Here is an 11,483-nt window from a genome sequence, read left to right on the forward strand (position 1 = left end):
TGACACACTCAAACCGATGTGCCTGGCACCTACTAGGATATCCCGTTCAAAGGCACTTAATTATTTTGTCTTGCCCATTCACCCTCTGAATGGCACACATACACATTCCATGTCTCAATTGTCTCAAGGCTACACTGATTGAAGTGGATTTAACAGGTGACATCAACAAGGGATCATAGCTTTCACCTGGATTGACCTGGTCAGTCTCATGGAAAGAGCAGGTGTTCCTAATGTTTTGTACACTCTGTATATGTATACTGTATAGCTCAATTTCAAGTTAGACAGGTGTTTTTAATTTGAAGAAATTGTAATTATATCTTGTGGCTAAGAAATGCATATTTTGGGGCATAACATGGACACATTTATATTAGTTACACTCAGACATTGTTTACTGTTTTAACTGGCATGAAAGCTGACAACCACTGTATTCACAAAAGTTCTTACCTTAACCTGGTTTCCTGATGTTGTCCTTTATCTTTAGATGCCTTGCTGTACCAAGAATATCTGAATTCAGTGAAAATCATTGGAGATGCATTTGAAGCCTAGTCATCTTCATATGCGATTGAATAGCATTTGGTTTAGCCATATATACAAAAATAAGCATATTTCATGACAATGGTCTATCTTCTCTTACCTCTTTTTCTAGCCGAGAGCAGTACCACGGTAAGCAGATTGTCAGGGTGTGTCACACCTGCAGAGGCGTGTGCAGTGCAGTGAGGGCGTCAACTTCCTATTGTAGTGATGTACGCCGCGTTCAAAACAACTTGGAAATCTACAACTTCCGACTTCAGTGCATTCAAGTCAACTGGGAACTCTGAAAAAAACTAGCTCCAACTGGGGAAAATGTTTTTGAACGGTCATCCAACTCGGAATTCCAAATCAGAAACTCTGGCATCTTTCTAGAGCTCCGACTTTCCGACCGGAAGATCACTGATGTCAGGATTTCACCTTGTTTTGACATAGTCCCCCACAGTGGACGTGTCATAATACCCCATAAAACCTAGTGGTCAAACACGGAAATGGTTCCAATCATCTTTCCACCATTCATTTTTCACATAGTGAATTTTACGAACACTTCAAATTAAGTATGTGTTTGGTCAAATCAAATTTTATTTGTCACATGGGCCGAATACAATCGGTGTAGTAGACCTTACCATGAAATGCTTACTTACAAGCCCTTAACCAACAATGCAGTTCAAGAAATAGAGTTAAGAAAATATGTAAATAGTATGGGTGGCCAATTGATTAATTGTTCAGCAGTCTTATAGCTTGGGGGGTAGAAGCTGTTAAGGAGCCTTTTGGACCTAGACTTGGTGCTCCGGTACCGCTTGCCATGCGGTAGCAGAGAGAAAAGTCTATGACTTGGGTGACTGGAGTCTTTGACAATTTTTTGGGCCTTCCTCTGACACAGCCTAGTATATAGGTCCTGGATGGCAGGAAGCTTGGCCCCAGTGATGTACTGGGCCGTACGCACTACCCTCTGTAGCGCCTTACGGTCGGATGCCTAGCAGTTGCCATACCAGGCGGTGATGCAACCGGTCAGGATACTCTTGATGGTGCAGCTGTATAACTTTTTGAGGATCTGGGGACCCATGCCAAATCATTTCAGTCTCCTGAGGGGGAAAATGTGTTGTCTTGCCCTCTTCACAACTGTCTTGGTATGTTTGGACCATGATAGTTTGTTGGTGATGTGGACACCAAGGAACTTGAAACTCTCGACCCGCTCCACTACAGCCCCATCGATGTTAATGGGGGCCTGTTCGGCCCTCCTTTTCCTGTAGTCCACGATCAGCTCCTTTGTCTTGCTCACATTGAGGGAGAGGTTGCTGTCCTGGCACCACACTGCCAGGTCTCTGACCTCCTCCCTATAGGCTGTCTCATCGTTGTTACGGATACAGATATCCTGTATGTGTATTTGTGTTTTTCCTCTCCTTCTGCCCTAATCACAGGTGTCCCTTGTGTTCCTGATTGGTGGTCGTTGGTGTGTCCCACCTGTCAGTCATCAGTTCATCTGCTGATTGCTGAGGTGGCCCAATCAGTGGACACTCCTCCTGAATGCACCACTTGTTTCTGGTTTTCATTACCTAATCACATCACACATCCCCTGGTTTAAAAACCCAGTCAGTTGTGATTTTCACCAATACTTTTTTTTTTTTTGGCTTTCTCACACATTAGGCTACACAGATGCAAACTTCTTGTCACAGACCTTTTTGATAGACAGACTACCTTTGTTCCTTCATACACCACATAGTCATAGCCCATACATCTCACTTTGTCCTGTTCCATGTGAGTATGTATTACTGTGTAGTCTTGTTTGCTATTGTCTAGTCACTCATTTGCTGTTTATTCCTTATTTTACCTAGCTATGTTTGTTTGTGCCTGGGGAAAAGGGGATTTTTAGCAAGTCGCCCTTGGGCATACACTACCCGTAGGAAAACGTTGTCTAAAAACACTAGTTAGACCTGAGCGGACCACCCACTGTATTTTTGTATAGTTAGTAGCAAGTTAGCGGTTCTTGAGGTAGGCAGGATCGGTTTAGGTTTTTAAAAATGTCTTTCATTCCTTGGGTCCAGCTCAGCCCCTTTCCCCAAAACATTTACCGTGTGTTTAAAATAAACGTTTTGTGTTTGACGGTAGGATTGGTTGTCAGTGTATTTTGTTCTCACTGTTCCGTTTCACTATTCTAATTTGCATAAGTTATGTTACAGGTTTCTTTACCGTCCACCCTAGACTTTTAAAGCCCCAGGGTTCGTAACAATTGTTGTCGGTAATAAGGCCTACCACTGTTGTGTCGTCAGCAAACTTAATGATGGTGTTGGAGTCGTGCTTGGCCATTCAGTCATGGGCGAACAGGGAGTACAGGAAGTGACTAAGCACGCACCCCTGAGGGGCCCCAGTGCTGAGGGTCAGCGTGGCAATGTGTTGTTGCCTACCTTTACCACCTGGGGGCGGCCCGTCAGGAAGTCCAGGATCCAGTTGCAGAGGGAGGTGTTTAGTCCCAGGGTCCTTAGCTTAGTGATGAGCTTTGAGGGCACTATGGTGTTGAACGCTAAGCTGTAGGGGTTACCTTGGCGTGACATTTTGATAACCGTGTAATTCTCTCTTGGACAAGGTGACTTATCAATATATTTGTCTCAATCTACTCAAAATATATATAACGCTAATTAGCAACAGAAGACTTCAGCAAGACTACAAATTCCTGCAGGAAGCTCCTACACATCTCTAGCCGACACTGTCAGCTACCATTCACCAGCACGATCAGAGACCTGTGCCCAATCCATGATGAATCATGTGCTGTATTGAAATTAATTGAATAGTGTTGAACTTATGTCCCTTTACTGTCTTAGCTAGCCACTGACTACACTTTAGCTAGTTAGCAGAGCAGTAGATCAAATATTTTTGTTTTACTTAGCCTAGATAATTGTTTGTACAGTATGTCAACTATGGTGTCTAGTTCAGACCTTATGGCATTTTTCAAGAGCATTAACAGGGGAGAAGACCACGATAAGTCTGGGCATGTGGAGAAGTGCAGCTATAGTGAGGGGCAATTTACCGGTTTGGTCAGGGCCAGCATGAGGGATAAAGTTTATCCTGTGTCGGTGAGTGTAGCTGTTAAGTTTGAGCATCTTAGCAATACTATGTGTTCTACACAGCTGTCAACATTCTACAAGGAAAGAGCCACTTAATCAATTATATTATCATTAACCAGATTACCCCGTATATCAGACTTAGATGAGTGATAACTCCGTTCTAGAATGTTGTCATAGATGAGAATGAATCAAAAAATCTAACATTCAGAATGATTGACTTTGTTTAGACATCCAGCCTGTATTGTAGTTGAATGACCAGAGCCAAATCTTCAAAGGCACAGTATTTGTTTATTCTCAGTGGTACATGCATTCACAGTCTTGATTTATAGGATCCTTCCCCGTGTATGATATGTCAAGTGCTAAAATCCCAAGTTATCAATTAAGTTTATGGAAAAACTGCACTTGTATTATATTTTACAGCTGTAATGTCATCAATCAAATCAAACTTTATTTATATAGCACATTTCTTAAAACAAATGCATTTCAAGGTGTTCAAAGTCATGCATTGAAAGGCATTTTGCACTTAACATCCTTCTCTTTGCATGTGTCTATAGGTGACCAGGTGATTCTCTCTACCACAGACGAATGCCCCCGTGAAGCTCATATGTGTAGCCATGCAGCTGCATTGGCTATTTTTGCGGTTCGCAATATCAGCTGTACGGATGTGGAATGCGAGTGGAGGAAGCCAGCCATGCCCAATGAGGTGCAGTCAGTGGAGGACCTGTACCCGGATGAAGACTACAAGCCTCTGTCCCTAGAGCCCACACAGGAGGATCTTCAGTGACTAAGGAACCTTCTCTGGGCAGGTTCAGTGGAATGGCATGTATCCTTGAACCTGAGCTAGAACAACAACTGTCATCCCTGTCTGTACCGGACATTGTAAAAAATAAAAAGGGCATCTCAGGGATGCAGGCATCCTGGCATGGCGCTGTCGGTGGAGCAGTAAGAGGCTATACAACCGGCAACAGTTGGACAGCGCACCAACCCAAACTGGCACACCATGAGGAGAGGGACGTTGATGGCCAGCAATTGTGGAGCAGTGGTTAGGGCCAAGCGCGTTACTCCATCGCTGCTAAAAAGGGTCCTCAGATCAGTCGTTGGATGGGGTGTCTGTAAAGTGGGGCACAGATAACGAAGAGGAGGACATCAAGGCATTCAAATGGCTACAGGAATTGATGTGCAGGAGTCAGGGCTTTGGGTAACGGGGTCTGGGTTCCTGGGTGCCTCACTGGATGGTCTGGTGGGCACCACAGCAGTGATGGAGGTCAAGTGTCGCTATGGTGCAAGGGACCTTACCATTGAAAAGGCAGTGAAGTCAAAGGATTTCTATATCCAAGATCAGCGTTCTCGTCATGCCTCTTGTCAGTACCTGTTTTCAGGGAAGCCAATGGTCCAAAGATATTCCACATAGTTCATACACACACACTAGGCTCCCAGAATAGGTTATATTACCTACAAGTTTTGCTAGAAGCAGCCAACTAAAGTAATGTAGTTAACTTTATCATGGGCACAGTGAGAATGTATATCTGTGATGTTTAAATGATGTCTTACCCCCTGTGTCTTACTTGCTGAAGGCCCCGGTCATCCCTGCCTGTACCTGACAGGTGAACAAGTGAACAATGAATGAAGATCATACACAAACAATAGGCTCCTAGAATAGGTTATACACCATAGTGCCCTCAAAGCTCATCACTAAGCTAAGGATCCTGGGACTAAACACCTCCCTCTGCAACTGGATCCTGGACTTCCTGATGGGCTGCCCCAAGGTGGTAAGGGTAGGTAACAACACATCTGCCACGCTGATCCTCAACACGGGGGCCCCTCAGAGGTGCGTGCTCATTCCCCTCCTGTACTCCCTGTTCACCCATGACTGCATGGCCAGGCACGACTCCAACACCATCATTAAGTTTGCCGACGACACAACAGTGTTAGGCCTGATCACCGACAACGATGAGACAGCTTATAGGGAGGTGGTCAGAGACCTGGTCGTGTGGTGTCAGTATAACAACCTCTCCCTCAACGTGACCAAGACAAAGGAGATGATTGTGGACTACAGGGGAAAAAAAAGAGGACTGAGAACGCCCCCATTCTCATCGACAGGGCTGTAGTGGAACAGGTTGAGAGCTTCAAGTTCCTTGGTGTCCACATCACCAACGAACTATCATGGTCCAAACACACCAAGACAGTTGTGAAGAGGGCACAACAAAGCCTATTCCCCCTCAGGAGATTGAAAATATTTGGCATGGGGTCCTCAGATCCTCAAAAAGTTATACAGCTGCACCATCGAGAGCATCCTGACTGGTTGCATCACTTCCTGGTATGGCAACTGCTCGGCCTCTGACCACAAGGCACTACAGAGGGTAGTGCGTACGGCCCAGTACATCGCTGGGGCCAAGCTTCCTGCCATCCAGGACCTCTATACCACGCAGTGTCAGAGGAAGGCCCTCAAAATTGTCAAAGACTCCAGCCACCCTAGTCATAGACTGTTCTCTCTGCTACCGCACGGCAAGCGGTACCGGAGCGCCAAGTCTAGGTCCAAAAGGCTTCTCAACAGCTTCTACCCCCAAGCCATAAGACTCCTGAACAGCTAATCATGGCTACCCGGACTACTTGCACTGCCCCCCCACCCCATCTTTTTACGCTGCTGCTACTCTTAATTATTTATGCATAGTCATTTTAACTCTACCCACATGTACATATTACTTCAACTACCTCAACTAGCCGGTGCCCCCGCACATTGACTCTGCACCGGTACCCCCCTGTATATAGCCTCCCTACTGTTATTTTATTTTACTTCTGCTCTTTTTTTCTCAACACTTTTTTGTTTTATTTGACTTTTTTATTAAAAAATAAATGCATTGTTGGTTAAGGGCTGTAAGTAAGCATTTCACGTGATGTCTACACCTGTTGTATTCGGCGCATGTGGCAAATAAAATTTGATTTGATTTATATTACATTCAAGTTTTGCTCAAAGCAGCCAAATAAAATAATGTAGTTAGTCTCTGCACAGTATGTTAGTTTGTCAGCTAACTAGCCAGCCAGATTAAGTGGAATGATTTAACTGACAATATTTCAAATTAACTGCCAACATCAAAGCAAAGCAACATCAAAGGGCTACCTGCTATCCCGGCATCTGGCATCCTCCCTCGTTCCATTGAACTCCAAATAAGAAATAAGTAGAGTTGGATAGGTCACACCATACGAAAATAATCTGGACTGCTTAACTAGAGCGAGAGAGAGCACATCTTAACACACAATCTTAAGTCATGAGAACCTTACACAAACATGACAAACATACTGTGTAGATATATCTACAAATTCATTGTTGTACACAATATTGTGTCATATTTGATGAGTTACTGATCTGTCCGTCCACAGGCTCAATCTGCTGTAGCTTCAACAACTGGACGCTTGTGCTCGGATCACACTGCCACAGGATGTCCACGCACCGGATGGTCTGAGGGATGCACTCCTGTTGGACTGGAAAACAAAGAGAGATTTGATCAGTGGTGTATCAACATCTTTATCTGGACAGAAAATGCATTGTTTATCATAACACAAACCCACCTTGGATAATGTGACAAGTGGTTCCTCAACATCCAACCCTCATACCTCATTGTTTGTTCTTGTTTCCCAATCAACAGCTACTTCTCTGATGAGTGGGTCTTGGAGGTTTACAAGTGCACAGCAAGTCTGCGCCAGCACATTACTATAACAATGCAGATAAGGTGGGATGAATCTCAGGATTCTTAAATCTTTTAATCGAGCATTTGCCCTCTCAACATGGATCCTGTTTCTCGCTATGTCTTTTGTGAGATGTCTCTCACTCTCTGTGAACTTTTTGTGGTTCAGGAATGGAGGAATGTTCAGTGACTCCAGCAGGCATCAAGCTCTGGATCAAGAAGCCTTTGGTTGCCAAAATCATGTCTCCAGATCTTCTCAAACTCTGACTTCTGGACAATGGCTTTGTCCGACACAGATCCTGGATACAGATCAATGCAGTATGTTATCATCGCATTAGGTGCAACTCCCAGGAGTAGCTTGAAGGAGTGCATTGAATGGTACACATAGTAGATTTGCTTCTGCAGATCCATCTGACTTGGAATAGCAAGTTCTATGTCAGTACCGTCAATGACCATCCTGCAGTTTCTGGAACAGTCTTCATGATGCTAATGAAAAAAATCTTGTTGATCACATGAATGAAAGTGATGGTAACATTGCTGACAGTGCTTGCACTACAATGGAATAGTTGAGCCAGGTGTTAGTTGGTGTAGCTGTGATGCAACTTCATAAGCACCATAAACACTTGATCCTCAAATGACAGCACCTCGACCCTTCACTTGGCAAAGTAGACAACGCAGTCCTTATAACGTTCCAAGTATTCAACAATGTTAAACATGTCTTTGTCTGGAAGTCCTGTTTCCATACTAAGTAATGTACTTTATCAGGAAGCTGTGATGCTGAATACCTGTTGCAGGTATAGAGCTGATTCTCCTGTAGAACCTTCAACTGTGCCAATGTTTCCTCAAGATGCACCTCAGTGAGAACATTCTGCAGCTGTGCAGACAGCAGCCTCCTACATTCTTCAGCGGCCGAGGGACCTGGAACTTCCTAGTCTGCCATGGTGGATGAGTCTGGATCTTCCTCTTCTGCCATGGTGGGCCATTTCTCTTTCCCAATGGAAAATGGCAGCTGCAGACCCGAGTGAAAGACAAAATAAAAAGTTACTTTTACTAGCTACACTGAACAAAAATATAAATACAACATGCTATAATTTCAAAGAATTTACTGAGTTACAGTACATATAAGGAAATCAGTCAATTTAAATCAATTCATTAGGCCCTAATCTATGGACTTCACATGACTGGGAATACAGATATGCATCTGTTGGCCACAGATACCTTAAAAAAAAGGTAGGGGCGTGGATCAAAAAACCAGTCAGTATTTGGTATGACCACCATTTGCCTCATGCAGCGCAACACATCTCCTTCGCATAGAGTTGATCAGGCTGTTGATTGTGGTCTGTGGAATGTTGTCCCACTCCTCTTCAATGGCTGTACAAAGTTGCTGGATATTGGCGGGAACTGGAACACACTGTCGTACACGTCAATCCAGAGCATACAGAACATGCTCAATGGGTGACATGTCTGGTGAGTACCCAGGCTATGGAAGAACTCAGACATTTTCAGCTTCCAGGAATTGTGTACAGATCCTTGGGACATGGGGCTGTGCATTAGCATGCTAAAGCATGAGGTGATGGCGGCAGATGAATGGCACAACAATAGGCCTCAGTATCTCGTCACGGTATCTCTGTGCATTCAAATTGCCATCGATAAAATACAATTGTGTTTTTTGTCCGTATCTTATGCCTGCCCATACCATAATCCCACCGCCTCCATGGGTCACTCTATTCACAACGTTGACATCAGCAAACTGCTCGCCCACACAACGCCATCTGCCCGGTACAGTTGAAACTGGGATTCATCAGTGAAGAGCACACTTCTCCAGCGTGCCAGTGGCCATCAAAGGTGAGCATTTGCCCACTGAAGTTGGCTACAATGCCAAACTGCAGTCAGGTCAAGACCCTGGTGAGGACGACGAGCACACAGATGAGCTTCCCTGAGACGGTTTCTGACAGTTTGTGCAGAAATTATTTGATTGTGCAAACCCACAGTTTTATCAGCTGTCTGGGTGGCTGGTCTCAGACAATCCCGCAGGTGAAGAAGCCGGATGTGGAGGTCCTGGGCTGGCGTGGATGCACGTGGCTCTGGTGGACATTGCTGCAGTCAGCATGCAAATTGCACACTCCCTCAACTTGAGACATATGTGGCATTGTTTGTGTGACAAAACTGTGTCACCATTTATTGTCCCCAGCACAAGGTGCATCTGTGTAATGACCATGCTGTTTAATCAGCTTCTTGATATGCCACACCTGTCAGGTGGATGGATTATCTTGGCAAAGGAGAAATGCTCACTAACAGGGATGTAAACAAATTTGTGACATGATTTGAGAGAAATAAGCGTTTTGTGCGTATGGGAAATGTCTGGGATCTTTTATTTCAGCTCATGAAACATGGGACCAACACTTTACATGTTGTAGTTCTGTATGATAGCCACATTAGTGGCTAATTAGTATTTCATTTTTGGGGGGGGGGGGGTAATTACAGGCGAATGTATTGATAAAAGTTACTTTGTCCGAGAGATTAACATGGTTATCAAAACATCAAGTCTACACACGGGCAAAAACTTCCATTACAACAACAGCTGTCTGTTTCATATTGTGGTAAGCAGAAGCGTAAATCAGAAGTGTCATTATTGTTGTCTGTGTGCTCAACACTGACATCAGCTTTCCCCTTTCCATAGTCCTAGAGTACACCTGCAGTAGTGCACCACTGTAGTCCCAACAGATCCACCTCCTTCACCCAACACTTTGGTGGAGACATCCCCCTGCAGATCTGGATGGAAAGTCCCTGTGCCTGTTCATGTGCCTGTGCCCTGGGGGACGTGGGTCCAGGCGCCATCACCTACTTCATCCTGGGTAAATAGTGTATCCACATCTTCAGACAGGTGACAGCAGATGCCTTACTATATTACCGTGTCCCCTCTTTTGAGCCCCTTCTAACCTCCCCTCGCCTCCTCCCCTCTTTGTGCTCCTTTCTGCAGGTTCCTGTACTCTGCGTCCATTCAGGACAGGCAGTGGAGTGCAGATCGCTCCAGAGGAAAGTGTGTGGTGCATGCTCTGTTACATGACCACTAAAAGCAGAGATAATAGAGGAGCAGAAGATCCATCTCCATATGAGAGGAAACCCTCTGAAGGGTGGGATAGTATAGATGGTGAATGAGATGGTGGGAGATGAAAACTTTTATTTAAGTGCCATTCTTCCTGAGTCACTCTATGATGAGACAGATGATATTTACGCAGGACATGATTTTCTATCTGTTATTGAGTGGGTTAATAGCAGTGGGGTAGCACTGAACAGCATAACTAAGAACCAGACTAACATCTGAAACAAAGTTATTGCTCCATTTAGTTTAAAGAGTCAATGCAGCTGTTTTTATCTCAATATCAAATCATTTCCGGCTAACAATTAAGTACCTTCCTGTGATTGTTTATTTTTGACCATTTTAATTGAAAATAAATTGCTTGTTAGCGAAGAGCAATTTATCAAGCAAGAATTTAGCTAAGACTGTCTGGGAGGGGTCTGAGTGGGGAAGGGAAAGCGGAAAACTAGCTGTTATTGGCAGAAAGGTTTGGAACTCTTTCTTATTGGGCTATTAACTAACTTACCGCCTCACCAGGCAGTCCATCCCACCAAAACAGAACAACATTTCAGGTGGTCTTTTCAAACGGCTCTTATACAAAGGGAATATCATAATTTTCACTGTGTTATTCCAACCTCAGTGTGGAAATGTGTGTGTGTGTATATACACTGCTCAAAAAAATAAAGGGAACACTTAAACAACACACTGTAACTCCAAGTCAATCACACTTCTGTGAAATCAAACTGTCCACTTAAGAAGCAACACTGATTGACAATAAATGTCACATGCTGTTGTGCAAATGGAATAGACAACAGGTGGAAATTATAGGCAATTAGCAAGACACCCCCAATAAAGAAGTGGTTCTGCAGGTGGTGACCACAGACCACTTCTCAGTTCCTATGCTTCCTGGCTGATGTTTTGGTCACTTTTGAATGCTGGCGGTGCTTTCACTCTAGTGGTAGCATGAGACGGAGTCTACAACCCACACAAGTGGCTCAGGTAGTGCAGCTCATCCAGGATGGCACATCAATGCGAGCTGGCAAGAAGGTTTGCTGTGTCTGTCAGCGTAGTGTCCAGAGCATGGAGGCGCTACCAGGAGACAGGCCAGTACATCAGGAGACGTGGAGGAGG

This window comes from Coregonus lavaretus (genome assembly GCF_964263955.1).
Source record: "Coregonus lavaretus genome assembly, chromosome: 14".
In the NCBI taxonomy this organism is placed as follows: domain Eukaryota; kingdom Metazoa; phylum Chordata; class Actinopteri; order Salmoniformes; family Salmonidae; genus Coregonus; species Coregonus lavaretus.